Genomic DNA, 20,603 nt, shown 5'->3' with positions numbered 1-20,603 from the left:
TGCAGCCAGGACCTGTGATCGGTGATCTGGGAGGGCAGCCGGTCCTATGATCCTATGCTCCGCTGTGATGCTTAGTGCTGTAAAGTAAGATGCCACTTTGCAGCATCACTTTTCTGTACCTGGGGTAACAGCAGGAGCACAGCAACCCGATGACCGGCTGCCCTCACCAGATCACCAAAAACCATTTACTAGGTACAGGTACAGTAAGTATTACTACTTTTGTCTAACTTTTTTTTTTCTTCACACATTGATCAGCATGGCTAATCACAGTGGCCAGATATATATGTATATGTACAGGGGTAGATTTAGGGGTAAGGGCACCCCTAGGCACAACTGTAATGGCAACCAAAACCCCCCCACTCCTGATTTTATTATCTTCATTGATTGGTTATAAGCCCTCATTTGATGATAGACAATTTACTAGAATAATAAAAAAGCCACTATGACATTTTGTTTTGTTTTTTAATTACTGTATGTATGCCTATTTACTAAGTAGGATAGCTTATTACAGGGGCAGTATATGCATGCACTACCCATTTACACTCCATTCAAGATGGCATATGGTAAAGTACAGTGGAAATATTTAGCAGTTTCTGGTACATTTTGGGCTGACAGTACCAACATAAGCATCCAAGTGCGGCCCCCATACAAATGTTCCTTCTCTACAGAAGGTCTTAGTACCTGTGTTTGTCAAATGCTGACTTCTTCAAACAGTTCAAGTTACTAATCTTTGATTAAATGTCCCAGTTTTGATTTAAGTATGTTTGGTTTGTTATATATAAACATTTTTTCTTTTTTTGACAGTCAACACAAACTACTAGGATGTGAGTCTAAAAAAAACCCCCAAAAAACAAAAAATAATGGCCTGGAGCTTTGCCTACTGCAGTAAATCTTTTCACATTCCTGGTCTACGAGTTCCTGTTTCCTTCTATTCACTACAAGACTTGTCCGTGTCACACCTCTTCCGATGGAGAGGGGAATGTGCCACCGATCCTGCGCTTAAAAGAAAATTATACATGGAGCTTAGGTCTCCTTAAGGTCAGCATACAAGCAATCTTTAGCCACAGCCTTGAAAAATTAAGTTTTGTAAAAATTTGGGACAATCATTTGGAGCACTCTACAAAGTATATTCTGAGGTTTTGTGAATCTTTTAGAAATTAGACATTAACCAAGGAATAACTAAGGAATAAAAAAAAAAAGAAACAAAACAATACTAAATGAGTTTTAAAGTACTTAAATAAATGTTATAAATGGAAAAAGTCTGTTTGTTTGTTTGTTTGTTTGTTTGTTTGTTTGTTTGTTTGTTTGTTTGTCTGATGGAGATAAGCTTCGAAACAACTGAACTGATTGTGATGTGGTTTTTACCATTGTATAGGTAATTTTTCAAAGGCAGATTTTAGGCTAAGTATCCTCACGATCATCGTCATCAGGGGCCTGTGGCCAGGGACTATATATAAAGGTGTGTTACAGTATGTAGCCCTCTATAGATATATACGGGCTAGGAGTGTTTACATTTGCAGGAAAGCAATAGTTGTATATAGGTATTATTTATGTATTTTTGATGGTATATATATATATATATATATATATATCATAATATATAGGATCCTATCCATGGAGGTGGCTTGGGAGCGTGAGCATCAGGGAAGCTTTTAGCTCTGGCACGCAGGACCCTTAGAGGGGGTAGAAGGGACAGTTGGGAGTGTGAGCAGGGACTGCACGGAGAGAATAACCGGCAGGGAAAGAGAGGAGAGCTGTCCGGGGGTACCTGCTGCAGAGAGAGGAGTCACTCCGATCCTCTGTCACTAGCCGCGCCACTGCTGGTGGTGAGGGGGCTGGACTGGAGGCAGAGGTGTATTTAGGGGTCCGAGCTCCCCTGGCAAAGTAAAGGACTGGTCCCCCCCCATATTTTAAATAGGGAAGGAAAATGTACCAAAAAAAAGGGGCGTGGCCGCTCAGTAGTACCCCAATTCAAATTACACCACAATAGTGTACCTTACTCACATTACACAGCACAGTAATGTACAGTACATTATTCACGTTATGCTACACATTTGCAGACTCCATGTTTGGGCCCCCTCCTCTCTCGTAGCCGTCACCGCTGCTCCTAGTGCTCTGAGCGCTGTAGACTCTGGCACAGTGCCAGAGTCTACAGCGCCTGCGCAGGACTCAGAAAAATGGCCACCGTGGCATTTTTGTTAAGTGCTACGCATGTGCTGTAGACTCTGGCACTGTGCCAGAGTCTCTAGTGCTCAGTTCGCTAGTAGCGGCGTTGACGGCTACAGGAGAGGAGGGGGCCCACACACAGTCAGCAGTGGACTCTGGAAAGGTAAGTATAGGAGAAATGGGTGCCAGGCATGCAGTGTGGACCCCCCTGGACTCAGGGGCCCATGTGCACTGCACACACTGCACCCATTATAGATACGTCACTTATTACTACCCTTATACACATTATGCCACACAGTATTGCCTATATATATGGGAAGGCGTGCACACTCCTGGGAAAGTGGGTGTGGCCTCACAAGTTTATATTATGATATCAAACTATAAATATATAATCACACCCCTTACACATGCACACACACAATTAGCAGCCTTACACGCAATACCCACAGTAGTTCTCCTTACACATAATGTTCCAAGTATAGTGTCAGATGAACATAATGTCCCCTAGTATAGTGGCAGTTACACATAATGAGCCCAGTAGTGCAGTGCCAGATACACATAATGCCTCCGAGTATAGTGCCAAATACACATATGCCCCCACGGTGCCTGATACACATACAGTATGCTCCCACAGTACCGGACACTCGTATGCCCCCACAGTGCCGGACACTCAAATGCCCCCATAGTGCCAGATACACGTATGCCCCCACAGTGCCAGATACACATATGCCCCCACAGTGCCAGATACACATATGCCCCCACAGTGCCAGATACACGTATGCCCCCACAGTGGCAGATACACATATGCCCCCACAGTGCCAGACACACATATTCTCCCATGTTGATTTTACTATTAAAGGCAGCACTTTTAGGTAGATTCACTTTTAGAGGCGGCAGCTATCCTCCCACCCCCATGTAGTTCCTCAACAGCAGGGATGCCCATTAATGATCAAAGAATGCAGCAACAGCCAGCACCACACCACAATACAGACAAGAAACTCTACATACTGTAAACTACACCTCCCAGCAGCCGCTTCTGCATGCTGTGATCGTTACTGGGCATCCATGCTAGTGAGGAACTACACAGGGGTGGGGGGATAGCTGCTGCCTCTAAAAGTGAATCTACAGTATCTACTACCCGTGGGTGGCACCTCTGGATGGTGCCCCTCCTCGACTGGTGCCCCTCGCGAGTGCCATCCTGACCAATAGGAAGATACACCCCTGACTGGAGGGGCCACTGCGGCTGCAGGGAGAGAGAGACCAGAGGTGTGGCTGTTGCTGCTGGAGGAGAACCCGGGTGCCTGGTCAGAAGTACAGGCTTACCGTGACTACAGGGGAGCGGTGGGACCTCCACCTATCTGAGCCACACCGGACCACCTGCCGCTGTTGAGGGTGAGGTGGGAGTGCAGGAGTTCAGAGGCATTGACACGGCTGTGGGAAGTGGAAAAAATGGAAAGCATCAGCAGCGGCCCATTAGTGGAGGTGGAAGATGCTTCCTCCGAGCCGTCTACTAACCCAGTAACTGACGGGATCTCCATCCTCCCTCCCGGTTGTGTAAGTCGCCCACAGCTGTATCCCCGGAGATAGGAGCCAGTAGCTTGGAAGCTGGGAAGGTGGGGTGAAAATCTAATTTGACAAGCCCAGTTAACTCCATTGGGGGAGTGACAGACAGGCTGAGGCCACCCCCCAGCACCTAACCATGGAAGTGGCTAGAGTAAAGTCAGCCAGCTGCAGCTGGGAGCTGGAGGAGCGAGCAAAGAGAGTGGATTGGTACCTGTCATATTACTGCTGGAGGTTAGATAACAAGCCACAGACTGCACTATTGTTACTCAGACTCATGCACTAGACCACCAGTAACATCTAAGCTGTTTAGTATGGATTCCCTAAATCAGTTCCTTAATAGACAATATCCATTGTAAATTGGTGCCCCTCAGGTTCAGTGCCTATCACAGAGGGGTCAATATTATGAATAGCGCCGTTGGTGAACAGTGATCCACAGTAAGACTAAGACTATTTGTTAGGGTCTCCTGCCCTGTGCTGCCACGTCGTCATGGCAACCGGGAGACAAGTGCTAGTGGAGTAACCTGAGCGCAGCTGATACTCCGGTTCGAGTCTTTTGCTGTGCAGTGGTTATAGGCTCTGTGCACGGCAGGGGATCCGGTGCTGGTTTTTGTGCTCACAGTCTGTGAGGTCTGAGTGGGGCGTGGACAGCACCTGCTTTATAAGGCCTCTTTTCAGGGTAAGCAGATGCTGCTGAATCTTTGTTGGTTAGTCAGTTCATGAAAGTTAGCCAGTACTGTGTAGCTTTGTATTTGTTTGTTGCTTACTGCAAATAGGCCTGGGGATTTGGTATTACACTCTGCCAATCCAGACCTAGCAGTAAGACTGGAGTCAGTCGTTTAGCTTGCTGGGGTTCTGTTACCACTCTGTGAACTTAGCAAGTTTGCGGCTGTATTCTAAGACTTGCCTGTCTAATCCTGTCTCACTGTGCTAGGTGTCAGGGGTCAGTTTAGTGGCAGTAAGCTAAAACCTGTGCACTGCAAGTGAGAAATAGGATTGTGGAGACTCTCCTTGTGTCAATCATTCCATCTCTGACCAAGGAGTTTACTGCCACACCCGTTGGTAACCCTTTAGGGTTTTGCTGTTGCCCTTAGCAACAGCATTTCGGGTTCTCTATGTATTAAAACACAACATCTTGCTTTTTCCATCTGTGCAGTTCTAATACAAAGGAGATACCCAGTTCCTTAGCCTCTGGGCTTCTCTGTTCACTTTGTGTGTATTTTGTTACCCTATTACCTTCTGTGTACGTTATGTCATATTCCCCAGTTTGTCTGTGAGTCCATTTGTTTTGCATAACAGTTCAAACACCAGTACATTCCTGCAGACACTGGAGTGCATAACAGTTCTGACACCAGTACTTTCCTGCAGGCACTGGTGTGCATAACATATTCAGCAGCCTAATACTCCTGTTGAAATTTTGTGGGAATATGGAGCATACCCCTCAAAATACGTTGCAACAGGTGGTCGATCAGGTGCAGGTCCTGACTCGACAATTTAATGATTTGTCCATTAAAATGCACACCTCCCAGGCTGCTGGTGGAGCTCCCGCAGCAGCAGCACCTGCAGGGGTTAAGGAGCCGAAAGTAAATCTCCCGGATCGTTTTTCTGGAGATCGCTCGCAGTTCTTTTGTTTCAAGGAGAGCTGCAAGCTATACTTCCGGCTTAGGCCTCAGTCTTCTGGGTCGGAGATTCAGCGGGTGGGCATAGTGATTTCCTTGCTACAAGGAGACCCACAGGTCTGGGCATATGGGTTGCAGCCTGACTGTCCGTCGCTTAAAAGTGTTGATGCTTTTTTTACGGCACTGGGCATGTTGTATGATGACCCTGACAAGACGGCCTCAGCCGAGGCTCAGATTTCGATCCTTAAGCAAGGGCGAAGGCCAGTTGAGGTTTACTGTACGGAGTTTCGGAGGTTGGCCCATGATACCCAGTGGAATGACCCAGCCCTGAGACACCAGTACCGAAGAGGTCTTTCTAACCAGATAAAGGACCAACTGGTACAATATCCCTTGCCTGATAGCTTGGATCAGCTCATGCAGTTATCCATCCGGGTGGATAGACGGCTGAGAGAGCGTAGGCTTGAAAGGGAGACTGAGATTTCCTTCCTTCCCAAGGGAACCTCAGACTCTGAGGAATTTTCTGAGGAGCCTATGCAGATTGGGGCTACCCGCCTCTCCTCGCGTGAGAAGACGCGGAGGAGACAGCAGGGGTTGTGTTTGTACTGTGGGAATAAAGGTCATGTGGTAGTATCATGCCGAGAAAAGCCGGAAAACTTCAGGGCCTGAGGGTGATGGGAAATATCCTGTCAGGCCAGAAGTCAGAATTTCCCAAGAAGACTTTTATCATTCCGGTGACCTTGAAGATCCTCGGTCAAACTGTCAAGACTGAGGCCTTTGTGGACAGTGGGGCCGACGGGGTTTTTATGGACCGCCAATTCGCCCTGAAACACTCTGTTCCCTTAGTACCCTTGGCATCGGAAATTGAGATTTGTGGGTTAAACGGGGAACCATTATCCCAAGGTAAAATTACCTCTTGCACTAGCCAGATTTCTTTGTTTATTGGAGCCACACACTCTGAAAAATTGTCCTTTTATGTGACTGTCTGTACTTTTGCCCCATTGGTGTTGGGGTTACCCTGGTTAAGGGCCCACAATCCTCAATTTGACTGGGTCTCTAGGGAGATTCTTAGTTGGGGTACTGATTGTTTCAGGAGTTGCTTGAGCCTTCCAGTCAGGCTCTCGCAGCTAAGTTTGCCAGGATTGCCAGGGTGTTATGCAGATTTTGCGGACGTGTTCTCCAAAAAAGTTGCAGAGGTACTACCTCCCCATCGCCCCTATGACTGTGCCATTGATTTGTTGCCAAATGCTAAGCTTCCCAAGAGCAGGTTGTACTCCCTGTCACGTCCTGAGACTCAGGCTATGGCAGAGTACATTCAGGAGAACTTGGCTAAGGGATTTATCAGACCTTCACAGTCTCCAGTTGGGTCGGGGTTCTTCTTCGTGGGTAAAAAGGACGGTTCGTTGCGACCCTGCATCGACTTCAGGGAATTGAACCGTATCACGATTAAAAACTCATACCCACTGCCTCTCATTTCGGTCTTGTTTGACCAGCTTCGTACTGCCACCATTTTTTCTAAGATTGACCTACGCGGTGCGTACAATCTAATCCGAATAAGAGAGGGGGATGAATGGAAGACTGCCTTTAATACCCACTCAGGGCATTATGAATATTTGGTGATGCCTTTTGGACTCTGTAATGCCCCGGCAGTCTTCCAGGATTTCATGAATGATGTGCTCAGGGAATATTTGGATAGATTCTTAGTTGTATACTTAGATGACATCCTAATCTTCTCCCATTCCCTGGAGGAACATCGGAAGCATGTACGCTTAGTCCTCCAGAAACTCAGAGACCACCGGCTTGGGGCGAAGCTGGAGAAGTGCGAATTTGAAGTTCAGCAAATCGCATTTCTAGGATATATTATCTCCCCAGAAGGTTTCCAAATGGAGGGTTCCAAGGTACAGGCAGTCCTGGATTGGGTGCAGCCCACTAGTTTGAAGGCGCTTCAGCGTTTCCTGGGCTTTGCGAATTTTTATAGACGATTTATCGCTGGATTTTCGTCTATAGTGGCGCCCTTGGTGGCACTCACTAAGAAAGGGGCGGATGTTGCTCACTGGTCTTGTGAGGCTAAAGCGGCTTTTGCCCGTCTCAAAAGGGCATTTGTTTCGGCCAAGGTGCTGCGACACCCAGATCCAGAGCGTCCTTTTGTGGTGGAGGTGGATGCCTCTGAGATGGGTATTGGGGCAGTGCTTTCTCAGATGGGAGTGTCTGATAATCGCCTTCATCCCTGTGCTTACTTTTCCCGTAAATTTTCGCCTGCCGAGATGAATTATGACGTGGGTAACCGGGAATTGTTGGCTATTAAGGATGCACTCGAGGAGTGGAGACACTGGCTTGAGGGGGCTAAGTTTGTGGTCTCAATTCTCACTGACCATAAGAATCTGGCATATTTAGAGTCAGCGAAGCGTCTCAATGCCAGGCAGGCACGATGGGCTTTGTTTTTTGCTCGCTTTAATTTTTTGATAACATATCGCCCTGGGTCAAAAAACATCAAGGCTGATGCGCTCTCGCGGAGTTTTGCTCCAATCCAGGAGACCACCGAGGAGCCGTTGCCCATTGTTTCCCCATCATGTATTAAAGTGGGCATTACCCAGGACCTCTTATCATTAGTCCTCAGAGCACAGGAGCAGGCTCCTCCAGACCTTCCGGTAGGTCTTTTGTTTGTGCCTCCTAGGTTAAGACAGCGAGTGTTCCTGGAATTCCATGCCAAGAAGTCGGCAGGTCACCCGGGTATTGCCAGAACTCGGGAGTTGCTATCTAGGGCGGTGTGGTGGCCCTCGGTGGCTAAGGATGTGGATCAGTGGGTTCGGGCATGTGACATCTGTGCCCGAAATAAGACTCCTAGAGGGGTTCCTGTTGGCCCATTACATCCACTCTCTATCCCATCTAAGCCATGGACCCACATTTCAATGGATTTTGTGGTGGACTTGCCCAAATCTTCGGGGATGACAGCCATCTGGGTTGTCGTTGACAGGTTTTCGAAGATGGCGCACTTCGTTCCACTGGTTGGGCTGCCATCAGCCAGACGCCTGTCTGAATTATTTATGCTGCATGTTGTGCGTCTCCACGGGTTGCCACTTGATGTGGTCTCTGACCGCGGATCCCAGTTTGTGGCCAAATTCTGGAGGGCATTTTGTTCCGATCTCCAGATTTCTGTCAGCTTGTCGTCAGGCTACCATCCGCAGTCTAATGGGCAGACTGAAAGGGTGAACCAGTCCTTGGAGCAGTTCCTCAGGTGTTATGTCTCCAAGTGTCAGACTGACTGGGTTGCTCATCTGTCCATGGCGGAGTTTGCCTATAACAACGCGGCTCACTCTGCTACAGGGATCTCTCCCTTCCTTTGTGTGTATGGGCATCATCCTAAGGCCAATTCTTTTGACCCCCTGGACTCCACGCCTGGTGGTTCCTCTGTGGTTTCGGTCCTTAGAGGTATTTGGCGGAAAGTGAAGAAAGCCCTTGTGTCTGTGTCATTAGTGACCAAAAGGGTTTTTGATAAGCGGAAAAGACCCTGCAGCTTCAAATTAGGAGACTTCGTCTGGTTGTCTACCAAGAATTTGAAGTTGAGACAGCCATCTCATAAGTTAGGGCCCCGGTTCATCGGCCCTTATAAGATCACCAGGGTTATCAATCCGGTGGCATTTCAGTTAGATCTGCCCCGTTCTTTGGGTATCAATAAAACATTTCATTGTTCCCTTTTAAAACGGGCGATTAGTAATCCTTCTTCCAGTGGAAGACCTTCCCCTCTTCTGATACGTGGCCAGAGGGAGTTTGTTGTTGAAAGGATTCTTGACTCCAAGGTGGTTCGGGGTCGGCTGTCATTTTTGGTGCACTGGAAGGGGTATGGCCCGGAGGAGCGGTCGTGGGTGCGCAGTTGTGATCTTCATGCCCCCAGACTGATACGCTCTTTCTTCTCGCAGTTCCCCGATAAACCCGGTGGTAGGGGTTCTTTGACCCCTCGTCAGAGGGGGGGTACTGTTAGGGTCTCCTGCCCTGTGCTGCCACGTCGTCATGGCAACCGGGAGACAAGTGCTAGTGGAGTAACCTGAGCGCAGCTGATACTCCGGTTCGGGTCTTTTGCTGTGCAGTGGTTATAGGCTCTGTGCACGGCAGGGGATCCGGTGCTGGTTTTTGTGCTCACAGTCTGTGAGGTCTGAGTGGGGCGTGGACAGCACCTGCTTTATAAGGCCTCTTTTCAGGGTAAGCAGATGCTGCTGAATCTTTGTTGGTTAGTCAGTTCATGAAAGTTAGCCAGTACTGTGTAGCTTTGTATTTGTTTGTTGCTTACTGCAAATAGGCCTGGGGATTTGGTATTACACTCTGCCAATCCAGACCTAGCAGTAAGACTGGAGTCAGTCGTTTAGCTTGCTGGGGTTCTGTTACCACTCTGTGAACTTAGCAAGTTTGCGGCTGTATTCTAAGACTTGCCTGTCTAATCCTGTCTCACTGTGCTAGGTGTCAGGGGTCAGTTTAGTGGCAGTAAGCTAAAACCTGTGCACTGCAAGTGAGAAATAGGATTGTGAAGACTCTCCTTGTGTCTATCATTCCATCTCTGACCAAGGAGTTTACTGCCACACCCGTTGGTAACCCTTTAGGGTTTTGCTGTTGCCCTTAGCAACAGCATTTCGGGTTCTCTATGTATTAAAACACAACATCTTGCTTTTTCCATCTGTGCAGTTCTAATACAAAGGAGATACCCAGTTCCTTAGCCTCTGGGCTTCTCTGTTCACTTTGTGTGTATTTTGTTACCCTATTACCTTCTGTGTACGTTATGTCATATTCCCCAGTTTGTCTGTGAGTCCATTTGTTTTGCATAACAGTTCAAACACCAGTACATTCCTGCAGACACTGGAGTGCATAACAGTTCTGACACCAGTACTTTCCTGCAGGCACTGGTGTGCATAACACTATTGAGCATTGTTAACTCAGACGTTATTTACCCAGTTCATTGTCTTAGGAGCAGGATGATAGGTGAGCTTCCCTAAAGAACTGAGAACCTAAGGATATGTATAGATGTCTGTATATATAAAATTATTTAGGACCACATTCATACCTGGATATATAGTTACACTTCTACCTCGATCTCTATAGTGCTACAACGAGAGGCAATACTTACCTTGAATGGTAGCATCAAGCTGAGACACAGTGCCCTTTGTTCTGGATACCTTCGTTACTGCTTCATGTAAAAGCCCCAAAACCCCTTCCTGAACAATGACACAGAGGGAGGGGATGCGCTCAGGAATTTGTATTCTAATCCCCCCAATTATTACCCCCTGGGTTCCAGACAATTTATTCTGATCCCCAACCATACTATATCTATATCTCCCAACCATACTCGCAGTCCGAAATATACATCGGTTGACTGTTCATGGACAGTAATTGTTGAAGTAGCACCATTTTTTTATAGAAACCCTGTTTATGAGCCATATTTTTTGTGCTCAATAATAAATTTCACTTACCTGAGATATAATTGTCGTAGTTGAGGAGGAGAGCTGTGACATGAAGGAAAGAAACAACAGAAACAAGGTAAACATCCTAAGAATAACACTGAAACAGCCTACAGGTGAAGAATCACTCAGCATTAGCACTCGTAGACCCATTGACACTTCTCACGGGGAGGCTTGCCCATGCAGGCAAGAGTAAATTAGCTTAGATGGAGGGACTGAAGACAGGACACCTTAGTAGGCCCAGGGAAAATAGGTCTACAAGTATAATGACTTAAATCCAAGTAACATGATTGGACACACCAGATAACATGACCGTGCATTTTTTCCCAACGATCGCACACCTGAACTACATATATACATATATACGGACCTCACCACATACAGCCTGGAAATCCTATGTTTGCCCCGGAAGTGTGTCTTGTTTTTGTCCTGTGTCATTTTAAGTTTTGTCTTGTCATTATTTGTGAGTGTCTGTGATGTGGGAGTGTGTTGTGTGCAGTGTCGGACTGGGGCATGAAAGTCCCACCAGGGATTTCAGTGATAGGTGCCCAATCCTATGGGGTAAGACCAGCCATTAGAGATGACATGCAAGAAACAGGGAACCTTTATAAAGGAGGGGATGGTGGTGTGTCAGGACCAGCAACTTTGATTGACAGGAAGGCTAATCTTGGTGTAGATTCCATAGAAAGAAGGACCCAAGACCATCCATGATCCTGCTCCATTGAGTTAGTTACCCCTAGAGGAGGGGTTAGGTCCCTCAGGCAGTGGGGCCTACTGTGGATTTCCCCTGTCCACCTGTGGGCCAGTCCAACCCTGGCTGTGTGTATGAGAAAGGTGGTGGTGTAGGGGTATATTATTTTCTTTGATTTATCAGTGTTGTGTTTTCTGCTGTGATGAAAGAGGAGAGTGGGAGCAGGAGGGCTGAGGAGATGGGGTCAAATGTAAAGGACATGTCTGTGCAGCATTGGGAGAAGGAGGATGAGGATGATGATGAGGGGTCTGTGGCTATAGGCAAGACAAACAGTGGGCGCAGTGTTTGCTTTACATATGAGAAGAATGTAGCCTTGGGTCAAGGGAGTAATGCACCACTATGACTATATCTACCAGGACCAGTAGCTGGAAGAAGTCTTCTCTGTGGCACCAGATCATGGAGGAGGTCAACTACTTCAGCACACTGAAGTGCACTGTGGAGTTGGCAAAGAAGCACTTTAACAACATAAAATGTTGTATGAAGTTTACGATGGCCACACAGTCCAAGCTGAAGAAGAGAGTATTGACTGCATAGGAGAGGAAAGGGTTAAACATCTGGGGAGGGGTGGACCTAGCTGTAAGGAAAGTACAGCCTTCTTTAAGGGGAGGGCTTGATATATATAGGGAAGGTGAAGCCATTTTAAGTCTCTTGGTGATTCGGTTTGGTGAGTGCTGCAGTGCCAGCAAAAAAAATTTGTTTCATTTGGTATCCCTGCTGTGTCACAGAGATAGACTGCCCCCTTTAATTGTGCTCTCCTCTCCAGTAGCCCAGGGTGTCCCTTGCTAATTTTGAATAAAAGGCTGCTGATATGTCCTCTCGCCCCCAGCGCATGCTAAGGGCCCCGGCTCGGTTCCGTGGGTCGGACGGCCGTGCGGGCCCTGAGGCGGCGGTGGGCGGTGTGGGGGACGGGGCTCCGTCCCCTAGGGCCTCATCGGATGCGCCCACAGGCAGCGCTGGCGGGGCCCGGGCGGACTCGCCGCCGGGTGCCGAGTCGGGCACTCCGGCCAGACGGGGGCGGCGTGGGGGATCAGAGGTCCCTGCAAGCCGCTCGAGGGTCGGCGGGCGGCGGCCGTCCCCGCCGGGAGCCGCCGAGCCCGGAGTCATGGCGGGCGCCCGCGGGCGCGCGCGTGCGCACCGCGGGGGGCCTCAGTGTGCAGCGGGCGCAGTCTCTCCTTCCCCGCCGCGGTCGGCTGTTCGGGCCGGGCGGGGGGAGAGGATGCTTCAGGGAGCTGGCGGTCGCCGCGCGGGGACTATTCAGGAGCCTCGCGCGGCGGCCGAACAGGAGGAGCAGTCCGGGAGGCCGTTGGCGGGTGGACGTGGGGCGCGCGCTCGAGGTGCGCGCGCGCCCACGCTCGCTCCGGGCGCCGCTGGCCGCGCACGTGCGCGCGCAGCGGCGCCAGCAGTGCACAGAGCAGCCTCTCCTTCTCCCCGGATGCCGGAGTTCGGCAGGGGGAGAGACAGGTTGAGGGGGGTGCAGCGTGTGCCTCGGGGAGGCAGCGCTGGGAGCACGGTTAACATTAGTAATGATGGGGGCACAGCAGGACCGGCAAGGGGTGGCCGGCAACAACAGGCTGGTGCACCCTCCGCTGGTCGGATGACACACGGGGGAGCACGCACGGGGGGGCGGCAGGTCCCTGTCACTGTCGCCGGTCGCGGCGGGGCCCGCGGCAGGAGGGGTGACAGGGAATGGGTCAGCGGCCGCAGGGTCGCGGGCCGGGCAGCTATAGAAGTCAGCGGGTCCTCCCCCGGATCAGGGGATTCTTCTCCTTCCCTGGATAGGGAAGAGGAAGGATCGGAAAGGGAGAGCCTCTGGGCCGGCAGGGGGGCTCTTGCCTTCGGGTCAGAACAGGAGGGGCGGGACCCCCGGGGCGTGTCGGGCGGTCAAAGGGCGCGGGCTCGCGCCCAACCAAGGACCGGTCGGCCTTTGGGCAGCATTTCCGGGGGTCGTGCCGCATGGGATTCCCCTGGGGCCATAGCGTCGGCACTGGCCACGGTGGCGCAGGCTCTTGTGCCCTTAGCTGCAGTGGCCTCCCCCAGGACAACGGCGGATTCCGGCCGAGCTGCAGGACGCAGGGGGTCAGACAAGGTCAGGTCATCAGCGGCGCAGCGAGTGTCAAGAGCCTGCCGAGAGCTGGGGGCTGCAGCGGCGGAGCTGGAGTTAGAGCCGGACCGCGAGCGGCAGGGAGGCTCGGGCACTGCGCATTCCACACGGGGTGCCCGGCGCCCTCTTTTGTTTTGTCTTCCACAGAGGACCAAGGTGAAAGGGACTCGGCAGACTTCGCGGTGGACGAGGATTGGAATGAAGACGACGAACAATCTGAGTCGGAGAGGTCGACGGCATCCGGTGAGTTGGTGCAGTCTATATCAGTTTCCACCACGAGCTCGAGTTCGCGAAGCTCTTCGTCCTCCTCGTCCTCCTCTTCTTTAGCGTCGCAGGCGTCCGACGCAGATAGTACTGCTAGGGCAAGGAGGGAGGCCGAGAAACTTGCCAAAAGGGCGGCAAAACAGCAGAAGAGGCGCAAGCGACGCAGGCGAATGAGTGTAGAGGAGCGTAGAGCAAAGAAGCGGCGCGATCTGCCGGGGGTAGTTCGCTGCGAGTACACCGCAGTTATGAGGGGGCTGCGAGATAGCTGCCGCAAGAAGATACGTAGGGGTGACTTCGTGGACTTATTCGTCTTGACTAGGGCCATGAAGAGGGACTACAAAGCGGCGGCCGCTAAGACGGGCATGGGGACAGAAGCTTTCCGGTCTTTTGATAATTGGCTGGCCGGTTTTTGGGTGTTTGCGGCATGCTATTTGGAGGATAGGCCGGAGGAACACATGAATATTATCCGGTACCTGCATCTCGTGCATGACATGCAGCGCACATCCACGGGCTCGGAATGGCGGCAGTATGACCAAGAGTTTCGGGAGAAACAGGATGGGCTGCGGGTCATGGATTTTGGTTTCAAAGATGTGGAGGTCTGGCTCAAAGTGACCCGGGCATCACAACAAGAGGTGGAGCCCCAGAAACAGGGAACAGGTGTGCGTCGCGCGGGGTCATCTGCCCAGGGGGCGGCCGCGGACGGAGGAATGGCCAGGACAGGCGGATTGGCCGCTCGCGGGGGCGGGCGGTCTGCTACTCGGGGGAAATGCTTCGCATTTAACAACGGAACATGTTCCTATGGCAAACAGTGTCGGTTTCGTCACTCCTGCCACCATTGTGGGGGAGCCCACCCAGCCTCCTCCTGTTTCAAAGGAGGGCGACAGGGAAGCAAGGGAAAGCAGGCTTACTCGAAGCAGGCCGCGAGCGGGACCGCTCAGCAGAGCCCCAACGCCAGTTAAGTTGGAAACGATGGGCAAATGGCTGTATATGTATCCAAATAGAGCGGATGCGAAGTTTTTGTTAGACGGTTTTAAGTTTGGTTTTCGCTTGCCTGTTGCAAGCGAGGTATCAGTGCGGGCGCAGAGAAACCTCCAGTCGGCACGGACATTGCCGACTGTCCTGCGGGAGAAAGTAGATAAGGAGGTCAGGTTGGGCAGGATGGGGGGGCCTTTTAGATCACCCCCGGTGGATGACTTGGTCATCTCCCCGGTCGGGGTGGTTCCGAAGAAGACCCCGGGCGCTTTTCGGCTCATACAGCATCTGTCTTACCCGCCGGGGGCTTCGGTCAACGACGCAATACCACCGGCTTATTGCTCGGTGGTGTATCAGTCATTTGACGAGGCGCTAGAGATGGTCCGCAGCTACGGGAGCGGGGCCCTCATGGCTAAGATCGATGTTGAGTCAGCCTTTAGATTATTGCCATTGCATCCTGACTCATTCCGTTTCATGGGTTTCCGGATTGGGACGGAGTATTTCATCGACAAATGTCTGCCGATGGGATGTTCCGTTTCATGCTCATTTTTCGAGCGCTTTAGCACTTTTCTTCATTGGTGTGTAGAGTCGACGTCAGGCGGCCACGGGGTTGCACATTACCTCGACGATTTCTTATGCGCAGGTCCGGCGAACGACACAAGGTGCGCCGATTTGTTGTTTAGCACCCAGGCTCTCTTTTACCACTTCGGTGTTCCTGTAGCCGAGGACAAAACGGAGGGTCCTGACTCCTGTTTGTCGTTCTTGGGGATTGAAATTGACACAGTGGCGGGGGAGTGTCGCTTGCCTCAGGACAAAGTGTCGAAGCTCCGCGAAACCATTTGCCGGTTCAAAGGCTCTCGTAAGGTCACGCTGCGTCAGGCGCAGTCCTTGCTGGGCATGCTTAACTTTGCTTGTCGGGTATTTCCGATGGGCAGGGTTTTCTGCCGGAAGCTCGAAAGGGCAACGGCGGGGTGTGCCAGGCCTCATCATTTCGTTCGATTGTCCTCTGAATTAAAAAGGGATCTGGCCGTGTGGGCTTCGTTCCTGGAGGATTTCAACGGTGTGAGCATATGGCAAGCGCCAGCCGTAGACAGCGACCGGTTGCAGCTGTTTACCGATGCCGCAGGTGCCTATGGATTTGGTTGTTTTTTGGAGGGATCGTGGTGTGTGGCATCTTGGCCGGAAAGCTGGCATAGTGAGGGTCTTACAAGAGATCTGTTGCTACTGGAGCTTTTTCCCATTATGGTAGCTCTGGAAGTTTGGGGCGACCGGTTGGCTAATCGCAGCATAGTGTTTAGATGCGACAATCTGGGCGTAGTGCATGCGATTAATAACCAGAGGGCGAAATCGCTAGTGGTTCTGAGGGTGCTCGGGCACTTGCTTCTGACATGCTTGCGTAGGAATCTATGGTTCCGGGCGCAGCATGTTCCCGGCTTGGAAAACGAAATCGCAGATGCATTGTCGCGGGGACAGTGGGAGAGGTTTTGGGTTTTGGCACCCGAGGCCGAAGAACAGGGTTTTCACTGTCCTGATTATGTTTGGCAGGTGATCGGGCCGGATTGGAAGGTCTAGCGTTGCGGTCAGTAGCGCCGGCCACGCTCAAGGCGTACGGTCAAGCGTGGAGCGAGTGGGAGGAGTTTGTCCAGAGTCGTCAACATCAAGGTAAGAGCAAGCATCGACTGATGCTTTCTTTTATGTGGCAGCTCTACGTTTCCGGTAGGTCACGAGCGGTGGTGTCCCGGTACTTGGCTGGCGTCTCATTCTTCTGCAAGCTGCGAGGCGTCCCGGATGTAACGAAAAGCGAGGTTCTGCAGAAGGCTATGAAAGGGTGGGCGCGAGTCGCGCCGACGCCGCCAGATAGGAGGCGGCCCATCGATGCGGCTTTGTTGCCGGCCGTCATCGAGGCGGTGGGGCGAGTAGCGTCGTCCAGGTTTGAGGCGCTTTTGTTCCGTTTAGCCTTCTCGATGGCTTACCACGGGGCTTTTCGAGTTTCTGAGTTGGTAGCGCCTTCCAAGAGGTCGGAATCGCGCATGCGGGTTGGGGACGTGGTAGTGGGTGAGAGGTCCTTGCTGTGCAGATTGCGGCGATCCAAGACGGATCAAGTGGGGAGAGGGCGCTGGGTTACGATGGTTCCAGCGCTAGAAGAAAGCGTTTGCCCAGTGGGTCTGGCGATGCAATATCTGGTAGTACGACCCGATAAGGAGGGGTCATGGCTATTGCATTACGACGGGCTGCCAGTCACAAAATACCAGTTCCGGTGGATGCTGGGTCGCTGTCTGACGGGCTTGGGCCTCTCACCTGCTGCTTTCGGTACCCATTCCTTTCGGATAGGCGCGGCGACGTCGGCAGCTGCGGCGGGTTTCTCCAGAACTGAGATCCAGGCGGTGGGGCGATGGAAGTCGTCCAGTTACAAGCGATATATTCGCCCTGTCACTTGAGAGGGCGCCCGGCGCTTGGGGCATTGTTAATTGCAATTCGTTATGCTGTTTCAGTTCTGTGTTTCATGGAGTTGTGCGTTTGTTAATGTTTGTTCCCCCGTTTTTTATCCTACTCAGGGATTAGCTACTCGTCGTTGCCGGCATGAGTCGGCAGCGGGGGTCTGGAGTTATTTGCGATTTTTTGCCTGACTTGACGGACTGAATTCTAATCTATAATTCGGCTAATTTGGTCTAATCAGAGTCCCTCAGCAGGTCTTTACGTTCACCTCCAGCTGAGTTATTACATGTGTTTCCCATTTTATACCCCCCTCCCCTCCCCCCCCCCCCTCCCCCCCCCCCTTTTTTATTTCGTTTGTTTTATTTGATTTTCCCCTTTGTGTCTTTAATTGCGTTTTAAATTGGCAACGGAACGTGGTGCAGTCGGCTAGGCCGTGACTGCTGCAATGGCGAGATCTAAAGTTTTCTTTTTTGGCAGATCCTTCAGTATAAACAATAAATAAGCCTCTTAGTAATCAATTCTACCCCTCTTTTTCCCTTCAGGATGGTTCGAAGACTATTTGCCCATTTGGGTGGTTGGCCACTCTTACATTTACTGGGCGGCCAGGTTTGTGGCCTCGGAAGGGTCTCAGGCATTGTTAGGAACTCAGGGTGTCAGATGGCTTGGCTGGCGAGGAATGATGTGGGGTGAGCTGAGGAGTAGGTTAGTGAGTCAGGCCAGAGAGCATGGAGTCCCTAGGGTTTTGGTTGTCCATCTAGGTGGCAACGACTTGGGGAAGAGGACATCCTTGGAGCTGCGGTGGGCCATGATACAGGATCTGGCAAGTGTGACCGCGCAATGGACCAATTGTGTGTTGGTTTTTTCCATGATGGTGCCGAGATTGTGTTGGAGGGGTGTGGCGGATGGTCGCCGGATTGACGAGGCCCGGAAAAAGGTGAACGGAGCAGTGGCAAAGTGGGTGCTGTCCCACGGTGGGAGGGTGGTTCGCCACCCGAGGATACGGTTCAGAGACAGCCACCTTTTCCGGCGCGATGGAGTACATCTATCCGAGGAGGGGATGATGTTGTTTCTGGAGGATCTAGGTTTCGCTTTGCAGGAGTTAGGGTAGGTTTATGGTGGCGGTGCGAAAGACTTTGGGGATGAGTCTTTCGCTGTTGGCGGAAAAGAACGGCAGTTTCGTATGGTAGAGAAAACTGTAGTGTTTTACAGTTTGTTGTGGTTTAGGTGCACTCACCTCCATCGACTTATGGCCGCTTGACCACCCGTCCGGGAAGGCAGCGGCAGGGCACCCAGGAGCGGTGGGTAGTCACTGTGGGGGTTGAGTTGTCACCTATTACCGGTTTATGGTAAGCTTTTAGTAAATTTATAGGATTGAGTTATTTAAGTTTAATTTAGATTAAGGAGCCGTTCTTTTGGGCCGCCACCATATGCCAGCTGGAGCGGCATATTAAATTAATCTCTTTTATTACAGGTTTCCTAATGGTTAGGGACAAATAAATAGCTAGCAATTTTCTGCCAAATTCAAGTATCAGTGTCGTTATTTCTGGTTATGGTTATGAATGCTTTACTTTCAAAGGAAGGGGTCCACCAAATATCACTAAGATGTTTAGAAGAGAGTATTGACTGCATAGGAGAGGAAAGGGTTAAACATCTGGGGAGGGGTGGACCTAGCTGTAAGGAAAGTACAGCCTTCTTTAAGGGGAGGGCTTGATATATATAGGGAAGGTGAAGCCATTTTAAGTCTCTTGGTGATTCGGTTTCCCACCCACCCGCCCTGGTAGTTGGAAATGGTGGCACGTGGTGCTTTGGCTCTAAGTTGTTGGCTGTTTTTCGTTGGCTATTTATTGGCGGAAAAGAACGGCAGTTTCGTATGGTAGAGAAAACTGTAGTGTTTTACAGTTTGTTGTGGTTTAGGTGCACTCACCTCCATCGACTTATGGCCGCTTGACCACCCGTCCGGGAAGGCAGCGGCAGGGCACCCAGGAGCGGTGGGTAGTCACTGTGGGGGTTGAGTTGTCACCTATTACCGGTTTATGGTAAGCTTTTAGTAAATTTATAGGATTGAGTTATTTAAGTTTAATTTAGATTAAGGAGCCGTTCTTTTGGGCCGCCACCATATGCCAGCTGGAGCGGCATATTAAATTAATCTCTTTTATTACAGGTTTCCTAATGGTTAGGGACAAATAAATAGCTAGCAATTTTCTGCCAAATTCAAGTATCAGTGTCGTTATTTCTGGTTATGGTTATGAATGCTTTACTTTCAAAGGAAGGGGTCCACCAAATATCACTAAGATGTTTATAGGCAGAGAGTCGCTGGCTCCCCGTTCCAGCATGAGTGACTGGAGTATGAATAGCCACTGTAGGGCATCATTTCCCCAGAAGTGGTTCAGGTGATCCATGTGCAGGACCCGGGTGGCCCACAATAACAGGGTGAGTATTATGCTAATGCTAACCTTTGTTATGTTATTTTAGTGTGCTCAGTGTGTTTGCAAATTTGTCTTGGAACAAATCTGTATTTTATGCAAATTCTGCTTCTGCATAGTGTTTTACTGATAGTAACGTGTTTTCTGTTGGCCCGGAAATGTCAAATAGTTACATTTTCAAATATATGTGTCCACACAACCATTTTTGTAGCCCATCTTGCATTTGGTTGGTTTTGAAAGAAAGACTATATTATCTTTTATATTTAACAAGCTACATTTCTTTTTTGTCCATCTGGTAAACGTCCGCCTTCTTCAGTGAGGAGTGGAGAGGAGCACCAAGTAGAGGGGCCACACACACCTCCCTGTGTGCAATCAATTGGTGAATATCTACAAAGAAGAATGAAAAGGGTTAGAATGTTGTCTTTCAGACAAATGTGTTTATATGTACTTTTGATTTTACAAATGTACAGTTATTAATACATTTTCAAAGTTGCACAGTGTAGTAGTTTAGCAAATGGAGAAATCTACAAATACTGTAATGTTTAACAAATAGTCTTGATGAAAAATGCCTGTAGTAAGCTACATATTTGGGGTGCTCAACTCCTCAAGTGGATGATGAATCAACCATCATACTTCATGCTGTTTTCATTTTTGCCACAAAGCAAATTTGTAGCATACTAATATTATAAACTTAATTTTTTTGTGTTTTGGGGCCACTTTCTATTTTGCCAACGTAGGTTTTGTTTTTTTTCATCAATTGGTCATTCTGCTGCATGTTCTGTTGTATTTCCTCATTCACTCATGCTGACCTCATGTTTTTCTTTAGTCTCAGAGTAATGAGTCTCAGGGGCAGATTTAGACCTCATGGGG

The 20,603-nt window shown here is 50.1% G+C and overlaps 1 long non-coding RNA gene across 1 annotated transcript; it reads right to left on the bottom strand.

Annotated features, from left to right (window-relative positions):
- Positions 1-485: 485 nt before the first annotated feature.
- Positions 486-20,114, bottom strand: LOC135045776 (uncharacterized). The gene is made up of 3 exons (XR_010238197.1): positions 20,009-20,114; positions 10,799-10,831; positions 486-993 (listed from the first exon to the last, which is right to left on the bottom strand). It is a non-coding gene; the product is annotated as an uncharacterized LOC135045776 (long non-coding RNA).
- Between the last annotated feature and the right edge of the window lie 489 nt (positions 20,115-20,603).

This window comes from Pseudophryne corroboree, chromosome 2, assembly GCF_028390025.1.
Source record: "Pseudophryne corroboree isolate aPseCor3 chromosome 2, aPseCor3.hap2, whole genome shotgun sequence".
NCBI lineage: Eukaryota > Metazoa > Chordata > Amphibia > Anura > Myobatrachidae > Pseudophryne > Pseudophryne corroboree.
Note: the sequence above shows the minus strand (reverse complement) of the source record. Positions and strands in the feature narration are given on the sequence as shown.